The following is a 21,302-nucleotide window of genomic DNA, read 5'->3' on the forward strand; positions in this document are numbered from 1 at the left end:
GTTGTGGCCACCCTTCGTCACGCAAATCTGTCAGCATCATTTTCCCAACAGCATTTGCTCACTTTGTCTCTATGGTCACATATTGATAATTCCTGCAATATTTCAGAATTTTCATTATTATTATTATACTTGTGATGGTGATCTGTGATCACATTACAACTCACTGAAAGCTCAGATGGTGGTTCATATTTTTTAGTGATAAATTTTTTTTTCAGATTTTATTTATTCATTCATGAAAGACATACAGAAAGAGGGGCAGAGACACAGGCAGAGGGAGAAGCAGGCTCCATGCAGGGAGCTCGATGCAGGACTCGATCCCAAGACCTCAGGATCATGACCTGAGCCAAAGGCAGTTGCTCAACCACTAAGTGATACAGGTGTGCCTGCGACAAAGTATTTTTTAATTAAGGTATATACATCGTCTTTTTAGACATAATGCTATTGCACACTTAAGTGACTAAGGATAGTGTAAACATAACTTTCATATGCACTGGGAAACTAAAAAATTCATTTGACTTGCTTTATTGCAACAATCACTCTGCAGTGGTCCGGAACTGAGCCCACGATATCCCCAAAGCATGCCCGTGCTCTTAAGTGGAGAGCAAGTAGCACAATATTACACACACTATGATTCTTTTTTTGTTGTTTAAAATATATCCATGCATGAGTAGGAAAAAAAATCACAGATATTGCTTGCTATCTCTAGGTGGAGAGATTATTTGCATTTTTCCTTTTAACTTCTCTTTAGTCTCCTACCTTTCTATGATGAATCTTTAATAATAAAAAGCAATTGAAGTTACTTTTAATTTTTTATAGATTAAATGTAGGACAGGGTGAGGAAAGACTTTTTCATTGAAGCCCAACTGACACGCAATGTTACATGAGTGCAACAGTGATTCAAGTATTCTATACATTATGCTGGGCTCACCCCAAGTGCAAGCTTAGCCACCATCTGTCACCACCCAACGCTATCACAGTACCATTGACTATACGTGCTGTACCTTACGTCCCCGGGACTTAATCTGTAACTGGAAACCCGTACCTCCAACTCCCCTTCACCCATTTTGCCCATCCCCTCACCCCCGGCAACCACCAGTTTGTTCTCTGTATTTGTGGGTCCATTTCTCCTTTTATTGTTTGCTTGTTCTTTTTTTTTTTTTTTTCATTTTTTCCATTCCACATAACAGTGAAATCACATGGTATTTGTCTCTCTCTCTGACTTATGTCACTTAGCATAGTGCTTTCGAGTTCCTGCCCATGTCACAAATGGCAAGACCTGATCGTTCTTCTTATGGCCCAGCCACATTCCATTGTGAGGAAACATTTTGACGATAACTGAGGCAGGAGATGAGGGCTTGGGCCAAAGCAAGACCAGTGTGAGAAAATGAAAACACGAGCGATGCTTTGAAAGAGGAGGGAAGAGGCAAGACTTAATGAGTGACCTTAATTCATTAAGGAGATGACAGAACAGGGGAAAATCGGGTCTACACAGATCTGGTCCCCCTGCTTTGTGACTTCCAAGCCTGGCTGCGTGTCACCTACTGCTCTGGCAGCAGTGCCCACCCTCCCCCACCCGGATGCTTACCCCACTCCCTCCAGGGCCACTCACAACCTCTTCGGCCACAAGCACAGACCTCAGAGAAAGTTCTCTCATTTCTCGAGAAGGAGGTAAGAGTAGGATCTTAGGAACAGCTGCCTTCACTCATTTCACCCTTGCCCTGGGCTGTCGCTTCAAATACACTCCCTCTGCTGCGGGGCTACTGTCTACTAAAGAGTTTCTAGAGCAGTGAGCTCCACATTCAAGTATCATTCTCGGTTATTCCTCACAACCTTTCCTGTCAACATTCTGCCTTTCAGACTGCAGAAGAAAACTGGTGTCAAGAGGTAAAGTTACTCGTTCAAAGGGTCACAGCTAGTCACTAGCAGAGGGCGGCCTGAACCCACCTGTGGCAAAAGCCACAGAGGATCCTGCTCCCTGTCCCAGGAAAGAGCTGTGTGGAAGGCAGCGACAAGTTTGGGAAGCTGGAGGGAGCCAGCCGTGGGTTCAGCTGCTCACAGTGCCACTGCCTTCTGGAAAGGGCTGCGTCCCGCCCACCCTAGCAGCTATCACAGCATCAAGAATTCAAGACCTCAGACACGGACAGCCTACAAATAATTATAAAAACTAATCTGCATCCATCCTTACTGCTGGGAACCAGTTAGACTCTAATTCCTTTTCTGGTTATTAAAATAGAGACACATGGGGCACCTGGGTGGCTCAATGGTTGAGCGTCTCCCTCCAGCTCAGGTCATGACCCCGGGGTCCTGGGATCGAGTCCCGCATTGGGGTCCCCGCAGGGAGCCTGCTTCTCCCTCGGCCTGTCTCTGCCTCTCTCTCTGTGTCTCTCATGAATAATAAATCTCATGATAAATAAAATCTTTTTTAAAATAAATTAATTAAATAAGAGACACATGTTTAAAGAAAGATTATGACTAACAAGAAGAGGAGGAACAGCTCAGGTTAAAAAAAAAAAATGTACGTTTTAAAGCTTCTCTGGCCCCGTGGCCACGGAGGTTCGCGCCCAGAGGTAGGCCCACGGGTCGGGGTGGGTGAACCAGGCTGGCCTCCTTTCCCCACTTTCGCTCACAGGAAAGGAGGCCGGCGATTGTTTGGTGACAGACCAGAAGGAAATGACAGGGCTTCTAAGCAGCGAGCCCTGGAGTCCTGTCTGCAGGAATGTTCCACAGAAGAATAGGAGACTCATTAAACCAGGGAAAAACGTTAAATAAATAATGGTTTCCAGAAACAGGAGACCAAGAAACAGATGCCTCTCAGGCCCTTGGGGTTGTTAACAGGGATAGGAGTAGAAGAGAAATAGAGACGCTTTCCACCAGGCTTCCCTCATCCTGGATGAAAAGCAAAGAAGGGGGCAAGAAGTGAAATGAGAAGGATCGAGAAGGGAGGTGCAGGGAGAGACCCCACGGGGTCCACAGGGGTGGGGGCTGCAGGAAGCAAGAAGCGAGACGAAGGAACAAAGAAAGGAGAAGGGGGTAGGGGGACACCTCACAGGACCCCAGAGAGCCCTTCACACCTGAGGAAAGAGGGCCTTTGTCCAGGAAGACCCTACACTTTTCCCCTTACATCCACATTTTCCCCAAGGGATTTCCAAGAGAGGAAACACTCCCCCCCACCCAGTCTCCAGCAAACACAGAATGTTTGAGAAGGGTGCTCTTAGTTTCTTCACCTTTGGGGTAGACGGCAAGTCTTGTGCTACATGCAGACTATTCCCTCAGATCCTATACATGCACGCATGCACACTCTCACACAAACGCACAGCCACACCTGCACGTTCACACAATATACCCACACCAGTGCCCACGTACACACCCACACACACTCACACAAATGCACAGCCACATTCACACATTCTCACAATATACTCACACCAGTGCCCACTTATACACACACACACACACGCACACACACACACACACCTCTCCTTTGGGAGCCCCCAAGTCCCTAGCTTTAAGCAGCTATAGCCCTGTGCTTTGCCCCACAGTGGACCGACCACCTGGAGGCTAATCTTCCTCAGAAACTGTGCCCAGTGCCTTGGGATCCCACCCCCCTAGGAAATCTGTTTGCCCTGTGTACTCTCCAAGGAAAAACATTTTAAGATTTGACCAATTCCAAATGAAAAATTGAATTGATTATATCACTTTTCAAAAGAAAAACTTGAGGAAAGAAGGAAAGAAAAAGAAAGAAAGAAAGAAAGAAAGAAAGAAAGAAAGAAAGAAAGAAAGAAAGAAAGAAGAAAAAGAAAGAAAGAAAGAAGAAGAAAAGAAAGAAAGAAAGAAAGAAAGAAAGAAGAAAAAAGAAAGAAAGAAGAAAAGAAAGAAAGAAAGAAAGAAAGAAAGAAAGAAAGAAAGAAAGAAAGAAAGAAAGAAAGAAAGAAAAGAGGGAGAGAAATATATAACCCTTGCTAAGAGTCCGCAAGGTGTGAATGCTCTAAGTGTCTTAATCCATTTGGGCGACTGTCACAGAAATACCATAGACTATGTAGCTTGTAAACAACAGAAATTTATATCTTAACATTTGGGAGGCAGGGAAGGGGCGAGACAGCTCTTCCATAAGGGCCCGAATCCCATCCAAGAGGGCTCCACCCTCACGACCTAGTCACCTCCCCAGGCCCCGCCTCCTAATGCTCTTACCCTGGGAGCTAGGGCTCAACATAGGAATTGTCGGAGGACACAAACATTCAAGCCATAGCACTAGGTATTCTGCATCTGTCTTCTCATTTTATTCCTCAAAACCATACAAGGAGGCGGGTTTTATTATCCTTTCTTGAAGATAAGGAGACTGAGGCTCAGAAGCCTTAGATCATTTGTCCAAAAGCACACAGTAAACTTGGAACCAGATTGGAATCAGATCTTCCGGGCTCCAAGCATGAAACCAAGAAACGCATGGGACAGGAGGGAGGGTCCTACAGGTACAGGTCGCTGAGCACAGCGCTCCCTGAGGGCAGTCGGAGGGGCCCAGGGGCCTCACTGAAGAATGACAAGCTCCAATTTCACCTGGGCCTGGCTTTGCCTTGTTCACAGATGCCAATCTGTTGACCATTCTTGTCTGACTTCTTTCTTATGCTTCTATGCCATCCAGTCATATTTCGGGAATTCTTGGAGGCCTTAATACAGTTCTGCCAAATAAACAAACAAACAAATAATTGAAATTTGTTAGAAACATATAAGCTAATTAACAAGAGATGTACCAACAACGTAGATTCCAAATTAAATTACGCGGGACCAGGTTGGCCCAGTTGCAAGGACAGTTGATGGAAGAATAGTCTGGGTCTGGGCTGGGAGAGGGGCCTAAGCCTGGCTCCATTTCCCCAGATCACACTTGATCTGCCACTGGTTTCCTGAATGAGTACAGTCGGATGGTCAGTTGTTACTTTGCAAAGTGTGATAATAGCATTTCCCAAACAAGGTGTTCTAGAAAGGTTTTGAAATACTGGGGTGAAAAGAGCTATGATATAATCTTTTTTTTTTTTTTTTTTTTGGATGGGGGTAGGATGTCAATACCTCACTACTTTTCAGTCACCTTTTAAGAGCAGCTGACGTGCACCCTGCTCCAAGCCCACTGACTCGGAATGAAGAGCTGGGCACTGGAAGTACTTTAGGGCTTTTTAAAAACAGCGAACAGAGCCCATCCAAGAGCTCACTCTCGAGCCCCAGTGGGGTCCTCCAGGCCCCAGAGTTTCTCTTGCAGGGTAGCAGTGCCTCACCCCACCACAGCAGAAAGGGCCTCAGAGCCCAAGCAGGCCTGGAGCAGTCCAACAGCCCCAGGTTCCAACCCAATTCCACCATCCAGTAGCTACATGACCGTGGGCACTTGGTTTCCGAGCTCTGGCCTCTGTTACCTGATCTGTGGAGTGGAGATAATAGCAGGACCCACGTTGAACTTCACCACTTGGAGCAAAGCAGGTCATAGAGGGAAGGTGCCAGGTCAGAATGAGTCACTACTCTCAATGGGATCAGCAGCACCTATGGCTTTGTCTCTCAGCTCCTGTTCATCTCGTCTCCTCCATGAGCCCTTTCTCAGAGCAGACACCACAGGGGTTCTGGTAGTAGAGGGGTTCACTTTAAACCTGGAAGAACATGTTGGGAACTTCACGCTGTTGGCAGAAATCCCCTCCATGTCACTTCCTCCTCCAGCCGCTAGCTGCACCAGAGCTGACATTATTTTCTTTAAAGCCCCTGCCAAGTAACCCCCCCAGAACTTTTGAGGCGTCCTGCGTCTTCCTGTCTGTAGGATTCAATCAAGCCACTGTCTCACATGAAAATTGAAGGCAAGACTTCATGCAGATGCAAGTCGGGAAACTATGTCATCTATGTCAGAGAAGACAGGAATTAAACACTCAGGACTTCCTCCTCTGCCTCTGTGTTTCTGCTCTTTCAAGAACCTTGGATCCCATCTTGTGATGGGATTTAGGAGATGCAGAATTAGGAGAGAAACTGGAGAAAAGATTGATATTTGCACAAGCGCTTGACCAGGGCTGCTCCTAGGGTGGATGGGGCCCAGGCAAATATATAAATAGTTATATATAAACTATTTGAGTCACCAAAATCGGCATATGTGCACATCTGGTGGCCCAACTTCAGATGAGCTCGTGAAAGAAATACCAACCAGTCAGCAGGAGCTATCCAACCTCCAGATCACCCTCCTGGAACCGGGTCTGGGTCCTGGTCCCAGTCCCAGTCCAGGAATAACATCACAGGAATGAGTCTCAGATCTTGTGGAGCATCTGGTCAACCCCACACAAGTGATGGAAGATGGAAGAAAGCCCTACAGGGGAGAAATTGGCACCAGAGCCCACATGTGTCCTGGTACAGGCCCAAGGAGTCCCACCTGGATGGCACTGCCGACTCCTGCCTGTCTCCAGCATTGGGCAGGGAATGAGAAAAGTTCAAGGAGGGCGCACTTCAAAGAGCAGAGTCCCCTGAGGTGTGGGGTTGGGCCAGGTTGTAGGACAAGATGCATTTGATACCAAAGTCTCTCTGGAAGTTTACCTCTCTAAATCAGGCTCAGAAGGAATGCTGCCTCCTTCCTCTCACTGTGTGGACAACGTGGGGTTCTCCTAAATTCAAGGCTAGACAATCTTTCTCTTTAAGTTACTCCTGTATCTCAAGGACCATAGCTCGGAACTGGGAGATCCTAGTGCTATTTCCATGAACTATTTTCCCTATTAGCAACATGGCAGATAAAGATAAAAACAATTAGGATTGAATCTAGTACAAGGGCAAGCCAGCTCAATTTTATCAGGAACTATTTGCAAATTCATGGTTTCTGCTTCGAGTGTTATAAGCCCAGACTCCTGCACAGGCCCACCTCTAACAGTTACAAGCGAAGGGCAACGGTACAAATGGAAACCCTTGACCCACAAGTCACTTGTTTCTCTCTTATCTCTCCTAATTCTTCTCAGATCATAAAAGACCTTTTCCATATGCACATGGGCCTCCCAGCTCACCCAGGCTATCTCTAGTTCCCCAACCCCCACCACACCACCACCCCTTGGCCACCCTTTGGGTACGCACAGGTGGTACTATTAGTCCTTACTCAAAAGGACAGAGCTGAGTGAGACACTTACACAGGTCTTGGCAATTGGGCTAGGAATTCTGGTATCCCTGGTACCTAGGATATGGTTTTGAAGTAGGGGCACATGGACTCCACGTGGACACATCCTTTAGCCTCCTGGACCTCTCTTCCCATAGAAAAGGTATAGATGGAAGAGGGCCAGAGCCAGGCCCATGAAAGCATAGGACCAGAGCAGAGGCCCACCTGCCAGGGTAATACACCCCAGCATATGATTTCCAAATCCATACCCTGACCCCTACCTCATTTTTCAGTTTCTACTTCCTCTACCTCCTTCAGCCTACTCCCCAGCTGCTGCTTTTTGCTCATGCATAAGAATTCCTAGTTCCTATTTTTTGAGTCATCCTGAATCTGACCTTGAAGCTAGTGTTATACAAAAAAGGAGATATTATATCTTTTTTAAAAGTCTACAGAACCTGAATATTTATGATATGCCACATCAAGATGTCCTGGCAAAGAAATGTAATTCTTGTCACCCATGGCTACTGAAAAATGACTTTCTGGATACACTAGTGGCACTTTTTATCTTTCATAGGCTGACAGATAATGGGATTGCAAGTTTCAAGCAGTAATCTCCTCATCTTATTGTGATCTCTTGGTGGGGGGGTGGGGGGAAACAACGTGGTTGAGCTCTACAGAGGACTGAACAGACAAGCAAAATAACAGTCTGCAACAAGACGGTCCCGTCCCGTAAGAGACCTGAGACCCCTTACACTCCTTCCAGGGGAACTGAGATTGTTCTATTTTGTGACGGACCAATGAAGAAGCTATAGAGTGGCTATGGGATTTGCTCCAGAAATCAAACCCAGGCTGGCAGACTCCAGAATCCAAGTTCTTTCACATTGCATGATATCACAATATGAAGTCTTAAAAAGATGGATCTGATCTTTCTCCTCTTTAAAGTCACACAACACTTTCCATGTAATTTCCTTGTGGTGGTTGTGGCATAATAAAAAATACTTAGCTTTAGTCCCCGGTTTCTGGCACTCAGATCCTAAAGCCCTTGGAATCTCCAAAGTGGTGAGAGTCTTTTGAGCTAATGAGATGACTGGCCATTGAGGTCTCCTAGACAGCTTCAGGATAGGGCCCAGCTTCCAAGAATGACCACGCCTTGATTAGAAGCTAGGAACATTCAGCCCCACCCTGCAACTTCCAGGAATGGGAGAGGGGCTGGAGTGGAGTTCAATCACCAATGGCAGATGATTTCATCAATCGTGCGTATGTACTGAAACTTCCATAAAACCCCTAAACAGCATAATTCACAGAGCATCTGGGTTGGTCAACATATCCCCATGCTGCTATGCTCGAGACCTCATCCCATATACATACCTCTTCATTTGGCTGATCATTGTATCGTTTGTAACAAATCAGTAAATGTAAGTACAATATGTTCCTGAGTTCTGAGAGCCAGTCCAGCAAATTACTGAACCTAAGGAGGGAGTAATTTGTAGCCATTTATAGCTGGTGGGTGGACCCATTTATAACGAGTTGGTCAATTCTGGGAGGCCCAAGACCAGTGACAGTATCTGAAGTGGGAGGCAGACAGTCTTGTAGGACTGAGCCCTTAACCTGTGGGGTCTGCACTAATACGAAGTAGTGTCAGAATTGAATCATTGAACACTGAGTTGGTATCCGGAGAATCAGAGAATTGGTTGTTGGTGTGGAAAATGTTGTGCCCAAGATTGCAAATCTGAGAAACCACCAAGGAGCCAACACCGATGCAAGCACACGAGGGTTTATTTACAAGCTCGAGCTTGGGTCCAAGTATACCTGACACAGCAGAGCAGGGACTTGGACCCCGAAGTGGGTTACAGCTGGGTTTTTTATAGGCTGGTCTAGGGGATTTTTAGAAGGGGTGGAGGAATTTCTCAAGTTCTGTTTACATTCTGATATAGGGCTTTCAAGGGCATTGAGCTCTGTTCTCATTCTAATATGGGACTTTCTACCACGGCGTGGGCTCTGTTGTCTTTCTGATATGGGATTCCCTGCCGAGAACATTCTGCAGTTTTTCCTGTAAAGTTCAGCTCTTATTCACAGGGGCCTAAGATGGCTGTACTTGTGCTAATGCTAAACTTTAGGTGGAATGGCCTTAATTTTTCTCGGCCTCCACAGAAAACATCCCCAGAGTGATTATCTGGCACTCCTCTTTATTATGGTCATTGGTGTTGAGTTTTTGTGGGGAGAGAATGGGGTTCTCCTAGTAGTTCTATTTTCTTCAGAGCCCAAACCAGGTCTTATTCGTCTTTGTATTTCTTACAACACCTAGCACAGGGCCTGGCCCACAATAAAAGATGAATAAACAATGTTGAACAGGTTCCATTTTTTGTGTTGACTGCTCCTCGGATCTTTAGGATTGTGTCTGTTTAGGAAGGCTGAGCTGGGCTGGACTATGGTGCATAGTGACAAGGCACTGAATCATGGCATTCACCAAGGATATGTCTCCCCAAACTTCTCACACAAAATGATGACTGACAATGAGAAGGCCTGCAGTAGAGGTAGAGATTGGCCCACAAGAGGGTCTAGTCACTAGATAACAATTCAGCCACCATTACCTTAGTTTCAGTGATTCAAATTCATGCCTTGGCAACATTTTGCATTTTACCTTATAGAATGGATTTCCAGGGGCACCTGGGTGGCTCAGTCAGTTAAGTGTCTGCCTTCAGCTCAGGTCATGATCCCAGAGTCTTGGGATCAAGTCCTGCACTGGGCTTCCGGCTCAGTGGGGTGTCTGCTTCTCCCTTTGCCCCTCTTCCCACTCATGCTCTCTCTCATGCTCTCACTCTCTCAAATTAACAAATAAAATCTTAAATTAAAAAAAAAAGGACTTCCAGATCACGCTCACATGACTTAAATAAAAAGATTACAACCATAAATGGCCAGAGTCTATTCCATGGGAAAATTGCTGTCTATCTAAGTCAAATGAGAATGTATGGAATAAATTGAATAGGTGGAAACTCCCCAAGAGCTGACTTACGAGTCCTCCTCAACCACTTGACTTGCCTGAACTCCTGCACTTGCTTCAGTTCTGTGACCATGTCAGCAACTTGTCCCAGGTCTAGCTTCAGAGACTTTCCCCAAATACATGTGTTTGTAGATCAATTGCAATTAATCAAGAAAAGAAGGAAAAATGAGCATCTGGCCTTCAACATTTTCATTCAGGAGTTTCTTATAGCTCAAGTTGAATGCCAAGTGCAGTCTGTCCTTGGGAAATGAAAACCTTCCTCCCTCCCCTCCCTTCCACCAAATCATGAACAATAGCTGTAAAACAGAGAAGACTCAGAACCACCAGCAGATCCCTGGGCAGGCTGAGGCAGAAAGCAGGGGGCAGATTTTAGCGCAATTCTGCAGGAATTACAGGGCTTGTCCATCGTGGAATGGACCACAGACCTCAGCAGTTCCCATGTCTCACATTGACCCTGGTGGACTTAAACTCATATTCTCCTCCAAACACCAAACCACAGGACAGTGAGCAGCAGAGAGCAAGCATCCTACAGACACAACAGAATGACTCAGAAGAATGGTTCCCAAGCTTTTGTCACCTCATACCTATTTCTTTTATTGAGAAGAAGAGATAAAGAGGGGAGGGGAGCAGTGGGGAGGGGAAGAGGCTGTACCAGTCAATGGGTGAGACCGATGCTTACCCAGCCAGGCCATGCAAATGGGGGCCCCACACAGACTCCCAAGCGGCAGTTCTTCAGTTTGGCCTGGGGAAATTCATAGTGGAGTAAGCAGAGGATTCAATAAAGCAAGACTTGCCCAGGCTGCCAGAATCATAACCACAAAAGACCAATTAGTGGGTTTTGTGGCAATTTTCATTCACTCTCTGGACTAGAGTACATTTGACTCCCTGCAGGATAATCTCCAGTACATCATCCGGTCTATTCTCAAATGCCTCAAGTAGCGGGATTTTCACAGCTTCCCTTGGGAAGTTATTCTTAAAGTCAAATGACTAGGGTGTTTTTCCTTGATATTAAACATCCAATCTTTCTTCTTCTTAACTTCATCCCTGTTATCCCGTGGAATAAACTCCTGCCCTTGGCATTGTCTGTCTCTCTTAGCGTTCACCGATGCATTTCCCGGGCATCCTTGCTGTACCATTTCAGCCTCTCTGCACTCGAGCCTCGGAGATCAAGAAATGGCTAAGGAATGCAGTGACAGATAAAGGCTTCTGCCATCTGGCAGGCATAAACATAAATGAGATGTGAGCCCAAAATCTCAATAAAGAAGGGATCATCATCCATCCACCCTCTGCACAGAACCCCACGACAACGGGAGAATTACTCTGCAGTGAGTGATGCTTTGCCAGGGGGACCTTGTTCTCCCCATGATTCATTTTCGCAACCCAATAAGTTCTCCCTCCTCCAAAATGAGTTGATGAAATGCCAAATTTATCTTATCATATCTATCTTTAATTGCACTCACCCCACTTGGTATACTTTTTATCTTACTGTGCTATGGTGCCTGGTATATAAATTCTCATTGTACAGACTTCGGAGCATCGAGAGTGTGCCACTCCCTGCTGTAGGTAGAGGAGTCAGAATGGGCTCTGACAGTGGTCTGGCCAAGAGGACATTGGCCTCCTTACTGCTCTGATGAATGTGGGGAGATTCAGCAGTTTTCTCCCTACCTTTAGAACCTTTTTTTCACAATCCAGAAAAACTCCAGTAATTAAAAATGGCTACTCAACCACCTACTCCAGTCAAGCGAGTCTCCCTTTATCTCTTATCCACACCCCACCTCCAGCATGTACCTGGTTCAGTCCGATCTGCTTCAGACCTCTTACTAAGATGCCTCACCAAAATGTCCTTTTTTTCTCCAGCAAATGGTTACTGAATTTTGTAACTGAATAGGTCCTTGGTTGAGACTTTTTCCTTCCTTAAAAAAAAGACATTTGTTGAACACTTACCATTTCTGCACGGAGATAAGAGACATAATCCTTACCCTGAAGGAGTGCTCAGGCTGGTGGAGGCAATGGACAAGTGAACAGAACATTGTGATTGTGAGCAATATAAATGCTACCCTCAAAGAAGTGCCGAGTACTCCAGGAATATCTGGAGGGACCCCTAATTCAGAGAGGGAGACATCAACTTCTTCCCTCTTGATCTCCCTTAGAGCCATTCCCCAGACTGTAGTCAGAGTGAGCTTTTTAAAACATGAACGAAAACAGGTCATTCTTCTGTTTAGCAAATGTCAGGGACTTGCTATGCATTCAAACAAAACCCAAACTTACTGCGTGGGCACACAGTCACACAAGATCTGGCCCTGCCCACCTCTGCACCTCCACCTCCTTCACCCTCCATGGCCCACCCACCAAATTCCAGCTCCATTACTAACCTGCTTTCAGTTCCTAGAATGCACCAGGTTCTCCTTTCCTGCACAGAGCCTTCCTACATACTCATTCCCTTTTGCTCCTCCTGCCTGAAATGCTGCCCCGAATCCTCTCAGTGACTCCCTACACCATCACCTGGATTACCTGGCTAGCTCATTGTAATTTTTCAGGTATTGGCCTAACTGTCACCTCCTCAGCCTTCTACTCATCCCACCCACCCATCCTTCCCCTATAGTCACTTTCATTGTTCTCTGGTTTTTCCCTTAAGGCAACTCCCACGATTTTTGCTATATATCTATCTGTGTATTTCCATGTTTAGTGTTTGTCTTTCCAAACAAATGCTGTTAGCAAGTAATATGTTAAAAGCTAAACTGAGGGACATTAAATTTTTGAACAGTTTATTTGAACAGCTATTGACTTGACTCAGGCAGTGCTAAACCAAAGGTGAGCTGAGGTGCTCCACTGACAGAAGCTAGGGGACTTTTAGAGAGAAGACACAGAAACATAGCAAAGAAATTACCTGATTGACTATAATTTGAGTTGCCTTATATAGGAAAGCCTAGTTGGTTGGTTGTGATTTATTGTCCTGAAGTTTCAATTTCCTAACTTTTTTATTTAAATTCCATTTGTGAAGGTATAGTATAACAACCAGTGTTCATCCTTAATGCCCATCACCCAGTTATCTCATCCCCCACCCACCTCCCTTTCAGCAACCCTCACTGTTTCCCAGAGTTAAGAGTCTCTTATGGATTGTCTTCCTCTCTGATTTTTCCCCATTCAATTTCCCCTCTTTCCTTTATGGTCCCTCGCACTATTTCTTATATTCCACATATGAGTGAAACCATATGTCTTCCTCCAATTGACTTATTTCACTCAGTATAATACCAATTTCCTAACCTTGAGGCTTTCATGAATTGACTCTGGCTTGGGTTTCAGTTTGCTTGTGTAGGCTATCAAGACATTAGAGCCATTTTGGTCCAATGGCTGCCTTGTTTTAAGAACAAAATAATGTTTAGTAGACAAAATCTTTATGAAAACAAGGATCTTGTGTGTTTTTTTTTTAATTTTTTTTTATTTATGATAGTCACAGAGAGAGAGAGAGAGGCAGAGCCACAGGCAGAGGGAGAAGCAGGCTCCATGCACCGGGAGCCCGACGTGGGATTCGATCCCGGGTCTCCAGGATCAGGCCCTGGGCCAAAGGCAGGCGCCAAACCGCTGCGCCACCCAGGGATCCCTCTTGTGTGTTTTATACACAAAATGCCTAGGTCAGTCCTTTCACAGGGCTGACACTGGCTTAACAAATACCTGTTGAAAGCATGACTTCCTGAGGAGGTGACACCTGTGCGGAGTCCTGAAGGACGAGCCAGAGTTGTTTACCAAGGGAATGGCACTGCTGACATCTGGTGAAGCAAATGCGAAGATCCAGAAGCATGACCACACAAGAACCCTATGTTACTGAGTACAGCTTGAGCATAACGTGCAAAAGGAAGAGTGGTGGGTAATGAGGCTGGAAATGCTTGCCAAGGAATATGGATACTCTCCTGTAGACCAGGAAGAGCTAGTAAGTGGCTTTAAAAGGGGCAATAATATAGTCAAATTGCATTTTACAAAGATCGCTTTGGAGAAAGGGTAAGACTAAAAAAAGGGAGGCTACTGTAGGTAGCTACTGTAGGTACCTTGGATAACAAGGACCTGCAAAGCATGATTCAAGAGAGATTTGGAAAATCAGATGGGATTTAGGGATCAATTAGCTGTTGGGATGAGGAAAAAAGAAGAATCCAAGCGAGATAACACCCAGAGAGATTTCTGGCTGAGGCCAGGGGTTGAAGGGATACCTTTAATTTTGGAGCACGGTCATAGAAATAGTTTGGTTCTACTGTATTTCCCTCAGGGATGAAACAAAGATTCACACGCTTCATCCTACAATGATTTTCTCCTGCTCTGAACTCCTCCAGCATTTCTTTTTATAAACTATACAACCTTCCTGAGCAGGATGGATTCATTCATAGCTATCAGGTCCCTGAAGGAAACAGATGGCACCCTTATGAGGAGTAATTGAGTACTCTGAATATTTACAAAGGTAAGGGAGGGGAAAGAGAAGTCAACAGCAGTGAAACGCCACCAAGCTAGTAATGGCTCATGGGTTCGCCAATAGGCCCAGCCCATTCCTGTCTCAGGGTCACTGCATTTGTTCCTTTCTCTGCTGGAAATGTTCTTTCCCCAAATACCTACATGGTTCACTTCATCACCTTCTTAACTCTTTACTAAGGTGTCACATTGGCCTGGACTATTGAAAATTGTTATAGGACAAAACAAAACTTCTCCCCCTTTACCTCCTTTCTTTGTCTCCTAATCATTTATTACTACCTATCATATTACATGTTTTACATGTTTACCTTACATAGGATAAATGTAACACAATAAAAAATAAAAGTTTCTCAGATGAAGTGACTTTGAGCAGAAACCTGAATGAAGTGAGACAGTAGGCCATAAAAATAACTGAGGAATGAATCAAAGGGGTGCGGGGGGTAGGGGGAGAACTGCACAGGCAAAGGCCCTGAGGTAGTATCTGTGTTCTAAAAACCAAAAGGGCCAATGTGGGTGGCCCTGAGTGAGTGAGGGTGACGGTCATTGAAGTTGGAGTGGATGAGGGCTGGGGTAGATCGTCATACCAAGCAAGCCAAGATAAAAAGCTTTTTTTCTACCATCTGCATGCATCCCCATCTCCCGATTCTCCTATCAAACTGAGGATCTTTAATTCTTTTGGTTTTCTTCTCAGGAGACCTAAAGGAATCCCCCAGAACATAGCCTAACAGAAACAACTCTGTAGTGCGCCCTAGTTAAAACCAATGCTTACCGGGGATCCCTGGGTGGCGCAGCGGCTTGGCGCCTGCCTTTGGCCCAGGGCTCGATCCTGGAGATCCAGGATCGAATCCCACGTCGGGCTCCTGGTGCATGGAGCCTGCTTCTCTCTCTGGCTCTCTCTCTCTCTCTCTCTCTCTGTGACTATCATAAAATAAAATAAAATAAAATAAAATAAAATAAAATAAAATAAAATAAAATAAAATAAAATAAAATAACAATGCTTACCAAAAATGTGACAAACTTACTTGATCATAGAGATATATAAGAAAGCTTTATAACAATCCCAACTCCCCCTTCTTAGCAAGAACCACCACTCCAGTTCTTGCTCTCTGCTATGAATTAGGCATTGCCTCTAAGGCTCCCATGCAGCACACGTGAAGCAATATGTTAACATTAAAGCTCTTTGAAGGGATCCCTGGGTGACGCAGTGGTTTGGCGCCTGCCTTTGGCCCAGGGCGCGATCCTGGAGACCCGGGATCGAATCCCACGTCGGGCTCCCGGTACATGGAGCCTGCTTCTCCCTCTGCCTGTGTCTCTGCCTCTCTCTCTCTCTCTCTCTCTCTCTGTGTTTGTGACTATCATGAATAAATAAATAAAATCTTTAAAAAAAAAAAGCTCTTTGAAATAACTTGCTTTCTTTCATTTTGAAAATAATATGCTCATAATACTAAACCAGGAAAATTAGTATAAGCATATTTAAAAAGATAAAATAATCATATCCACAATTCAGATATAAGCACTATTAAGGGTGCCTAGATGGCTCAGTCGGTTAAGCATCTGCCTTCTGCTCAGGTCATGAGCTCAGGGTCCTGGGATCAAGCCCTGTGCCAGGGAGTCTGCTTCTCCCTCTGTTTCTGTGCTCTCTCTCCCTTTCTCTCTCTCTCAAACTAAAAATAAAATCTTTTTAAAAATAAAATAAAAATATAAAATGTCGATGCATTTCCTTCCTGTCTTTGCTTCTTTGCATATGGTTCTCTTAACTGGGATCATATTTTATGTAATTCACATTGTCATCTAACATTATAGTCACAATATGTCCCACAGGCTTAAAAAGTTCTAGCACCGTATTCCACTATATAGATATCACAATGTATCTAGCTATTCCCTTCTTCTTGAACATTTTAATTAATGTTATCATAAATAAATAAATAAATAAATAAATAAATAAATAAATAAATAAATAGCAACTTGGTATACAAATCTTTGTTCACATTTTCTTTTCTTTTTTTTTTTTTTCCGCTTTCTAGTATTCATTCAGTATTTATTTAGGGTAGTTTTTTTCTTAATGGAATCACTGAGTTACAGTCTATGTAATTCCTTTCTCAAACCCTAACTTAGCCTAACAAAGATGTAATGGCAATGTCTTCATGGTTCTAAGGCTTTTGATGTACATTGTACTAAGTGCTTCCAAACCCAGATAACAAGAAATCCTGCCCTGGCCCCATACATCAGAAGGCCACCAATGTCAAACACAGACACAAACACACACACACACACTACATTTACTAAAGAATACATGGATACCAGAATCAATCAGCATTCGGGACCCAGCCTTATCCACAACCCTAAACATCCGCTTTCAGGAATAAGACTATGCAAGCCCCAGGGACACACCGCATCACCTCTTTTGCCAGATGTCCTTAAACATAAAGGAATTGCATCTGAATACCTGTTAAGATTTATGAGTGATGCCACTGCCACATCCGAGATAGACACTTCTCTTCAGGGATAGAAAGCACATAGGTAAGAGAAAGATACATTAACCTGACAAGACTTTCCTGTCAACACCAATGCAATAACTTCTTAGTAAAGAAAGTATCATGTGCTAGTGAGACTATGTGCCTATCTTCCAGCTTCCCTTATGCCAAATGCACAGCTCCTGACACACTCATGAGTTTGTGCTCTGTCTGCACTTTGAGGAGAGCACTTTGCGGAGAGCACTTTGCAATATTAATCAATTTATATTACTCTTAAATTTGAGTCTATGCAGGTAAAGATATAACATGCGCCATACTGGATAACAATTCTTTAGCAACTTCATGGACATTGACATTGAACAATTTAGAGTAGCTTTATTTTCATAAAAACATTTACTAATATTTCATTAAATATTTAAAATTAAACTAAAATTTATCTAAATAAATCTTATCCAAAATTCTGATAGTCATGGGCACCTGGGTGGCTTAGTCGGCTAAGCCCAGCTCTTGGTTTCAGCTCATATCATGATCTTGGGGTGGTGAGATCAAGCCCCACATCAACTACGTGCTGAGTGGGCATCCTGCTTGAGATTCTCTCTCTCCCTCTCCCTCTCACCCTCCCCCTCCTCACACTTGTTCGCACTCTCTCTCTCTCTCTCAAATAAATAATCTTTGAAAAAAAATAAAATTCTGATACTCATTATCTTTCATTTTCCCTTTTAATTTTATTTTTTTAAGATTTTATTTATTCATTTGACAGAGAAAGAGAGTGTGAGTAGGGCGAGGGGCAGAGGGATAAGCAGACACCCTGCTGAGCTTGATTCCAGAACCCTGAGATCATGACCTGAGCCAAAGTCAGATACTTAACTGACTGAGCCACCCGAGTGCTCCACCTTTTAATCTTAAAATAATTCTGAATGTTTTAGAAGAAAAATAACTTTTTAAAAATATATATAATACATAGCTTTAATTTAACATTTATTTAATTTAATTTCCATGTGTAATGGGGATGCTTCCAGATATATATCCTTTGAATACAATTACATATTTTAATTTTCTAGATAAATGGCCTATGAGCTTCTATTTATACTTTTGGCCCAGGCTCCCAAATGTCAGAGATAGGCCTACAGCAATTAGCAGATTGCTCTCTACCCGCAACATGTGAACACACATTTTCCCACAAAAGCTTTAAATCTTACTTCTGATAATTCTTAGTGATTAAGTAAAAATTTTTCATTTCCATTGCTTTGATTACTAGTGAAGGTGATCTTTTCAAATAAATGTTAACTAGTCATTTATAACTTCTCCTGAGGTAATTTATCTCTTCTTTCACTTGGCCTACTTTACACTTGATTTTAGCCAAAAGGCCAAGAAGCGATACACTTGGCCCACTTTAAATTTAAAGCATTAACATTTTTCTGACTGATTTGTGTGAGCACATTACATATTAAAGATACTCACCCTTAGTCATACTTCTTGCAAATATTCTCCAAACTATTGATTATTTTAAGTGTTTGTTTATATTTTTATATACACAAAATTCTAATTTGTATATAGTTATATCTATCCATATTTTCTTTTGTGATTTCTCTTACAGATTTTATGTTTCAAATACCCTTTCCCACTCAGATAAATATTAATCTTAATTTTCTTCTAGTATTTTCACTTTTTAAACACAATCTACTAATGTACCTGGAAGTTATTTGGGCTTGACATAAGGTCTGATTTGCATTAATTTTTTTCCATATAGCTATCTAAATTTCCACAAAAAAAATGAGAGAATCTAATCTCTCTCAATGACTTGCAGAATTTCCTTTATTGCGTGTTGACTTTTAGAGTTTGCTTCCACAAAAATATATATTTTCCTCCATTCATCTCTGAGTCTATTCTTGAGCCACATTAACTAATTATTGCAGAGATATAATATTCTAAAGTTCTCAGAAGATTATCCCTTTGCTTTCCATTAATCTTCTTTTCACACTTTCTCCCATTCTCATCTTTCTATTCTTGCAGGTGATGTTTGGAAGGAATCATTCCTCAACTTGCTGGGCTACCCCAACCGAAAGAAAAACTGAAACCAGAGACCACCTGGTATAGGTATGGGAGAGGGTAATCACTAAAAATAATTCTAAGTCTATTTAGTACCAGCTGCCAATTTACTCCAAGTTTACTTCTAATTCTAAAATCAGTCTCTACTGATACTGTCAGTATCCACAACTCTTTTGTTATGCATTGGAAAGAGCATAGCTTGTGGTCAATGGACCGCCACATGGTATGGACCACTACATGGTGTGGGCCACCACGTGGTACGGATTACCACATTGACCTTAGACAAACTATTTAACTTCTCTGAACCTCAGCTTCAGTATCTGGAAGTAGAAGTGGGTAAAGCCAACCTCACGGAACTGTTGGGAAAATGAAAAGATCATGTAGGTAAAGCAGCCAGCATGAGGCCTGGCATATGGTGAGTGCTCTTGAAATGTGAGCTTCCTTCCTTTTTAGCATTCTTGCTATGCTACTCCTAGAGCATGCTCCTAGTCCTTCTCTGTACCTTTCAAGGCATTTGGGTGTCTTTACAAAGATAGATTCTGCTATGGTTTAAATGGATACATCCCCCAAAATTCATATGCTGAATTCCTAATACCCAATGTTATGGTTGTAGGAGGTGGGGCCTTGGGGAGGTGATTAGGTCATGAGAGAAGAGCCCCCCTGAATGGAATTCGTACCTTTAATAAAGAAGCCCCAGAGAGCTGCTTGCCCACCTTCTGCCATGTGAGAACATAATGAGATGTCGCCAGTCTGCAACCCAGAAGAGGACCTTCATCTACAACCAACCAGGCTCGATGGGTGAACTTGAACTTGAACTTGATCTTCCCACCACCATAACCCGAAGAGGTAAATTTCTGTGATTCATAAGCCACCCAGTCCACCTTATTCTGTTACAGCAGCTGAACAGACTGACAGATTCTAAGATTGATTCCTCAGAGCACTCAAGAATGTCATGTGGACTGACCTCTGAGCTATCTGTAGGATGAAAGAAAAAAGTCAACTTTCAGTTTTTGTGGAGTCCTGAGGCACCCTCTTTGTTTCACTGTCAGGACCATTCAGCCAAGTTCTTGCCTACAAAGATCCTTCTGCCAGACGCAGGGAAGTATAAATATTTTCAATGATTCAAGCCAGCGTGTCAACATGTTCTTCAAATCTTTCTACATGCACATGTACTTTTTAATTATTAACAAGATGGATCATCCTCAGCAAGAGAGAGAAAGTAACTACCCTGGATGAATATCCCAGAACTGACCCTACCTCAGAACAGTTTCCTTTTTCCATGAGGGTTATTATTCCAACCCGACCTTGGCACAAGCCCACATCCTGTTCCAGAACAGCCACAGCACACTCAGCCTTGACCCAAGCTGTGTTGCCCGCTTGTTACCTTGGAGCTGCACTCCATGCTGGCCCCATCTCCCTCATCCAGGCCTGCTCTAGCATTTCCTTCTCAGCAAGACTGTGAAGTAAATGGTTTCTGCCTCTGTGGTATAATAAAAAATTTTTAATTAAAAAAAATTTTTTTTAATTTATTTTTGTCCCTGATTCCTAGCACAGAGCTCCTAAAATCCTTGGAATCTACTGTCTTTTGTGTGCTCATGAGGTCTCCCCCGGGGGAGTAGGGGGGGGCTGGTCACCAGAAAAAACAACCACATGATTAGAGGGTTAGAACTTTCAATCCGCTCCCTCCCACCAACCTCTAGGGAGGAGAGAAGGCTGGTGATGAAATTCAATCACCCATGGCCAATGATTAAATCAATCGTGCCCATGTAACAAAACTTTCATAAAAAGTCCTAAACAGGAGAGTTCAGGGAGCTTCTGGGTGGGTGAGCACACCAATGTGGTGGGAGGCTGGTGCATTTGGAGAGGGCATGGAAGCTCGGCAACCCTTGTCCCATACCTTGCCATATGCATCTCTTTCATTTGGCTCTTTTGAGTTGTACCCTTTATAATAAACTGTAATAATAAGTAGAGTACTTTCCTGAGTTCTGTGAGTTATATGGTGAATTATCAAAGTTGGGGGAGGGGTGGTCATGGGAATCCTCAAATATGTAGTTGGCTGGGCAGAAATGTGGGTCACCTGGGTACCCTACTTGCAGCTGGCATCTGAAGCAGGGTTAGTCTTGTGGGACTGGGTTCTTTAATTTGTGGGATTTGACACTAATTCCAAGTAGATGGTATCCAAATTGAACTGAATTGGACACCTAGTTGGTGTCAGAGTATTGGAGAACTGGTG

The 21,302-nt window shown here is 43.6% G+C and overlaps 2 long non-coding RNA genes across 5 annotated transcripts in view; one reads left to right on the forward strand and one right to left on the reverse strand.

The window, feature by feature from the left end:
• The first annotated feature begins 1,252 nt into the window (after positions 1-1,252).
• LOC140613141 (uncharacterized) lies at positions 1,253-20,552 on the forward strand. Its single transcript, XR_012014276.1, has 3 exons — positions 1,253-1,668; positions 19,034-19,117; positions 19,683-20,552. It is a non-coding gene; the product is annotated as an uncharacterized lncRNA (long non-coding RNA).
• The window catches only part of LOC140613140 (uncharacterized), a 36,856-nt gene continuing 19,600 nt past the window's right edge, over positions 4,047-21,302 (reverse strand). For 2 of the 4 annotated variants that reach the window (XR_012014272.1, XR_012014273.1), the window contains exons 2-9: positions 20,454-20,549; positions 19,747-20,044; positions 15,316-15,464; positions 13,764-13,858; positions 11,880-12,004; positions 10,771-10,833; positions 5,397-10,617; positions 4,047-4,673 (exon numbers count right to left, since the gene is read on the reverse strand). This is a non-coding gene — a long non-coding RNA (uncharacterized lncRNA). The remainder of the gene's footprint in view (positions 4,674-5,396; positions 10,618-10,770; positions 10,834-11,879; positions 12,005-13,763; positions 13,859-15,315; positions 15,465-19,746; positions 20,045-20,453; positions 20,550-21,302) is intronic. The other 2 variants (XR_012014275.1, XR_012014274.1) reach the window with 2 other exon arrangements.

Source organism: Canis lupus, chromosome 21 (assembly GCF_048164855.1).
Source record: "Canis lupus baileyi chromosome 21, mCanLup2.hap1, whole genome shotgun sequence".
Lineage (NCBI taxonomy): Eukaryota > Metazoa > Chordata > Mammalia > Carnivora > Canidae > Canis > Canis lupus.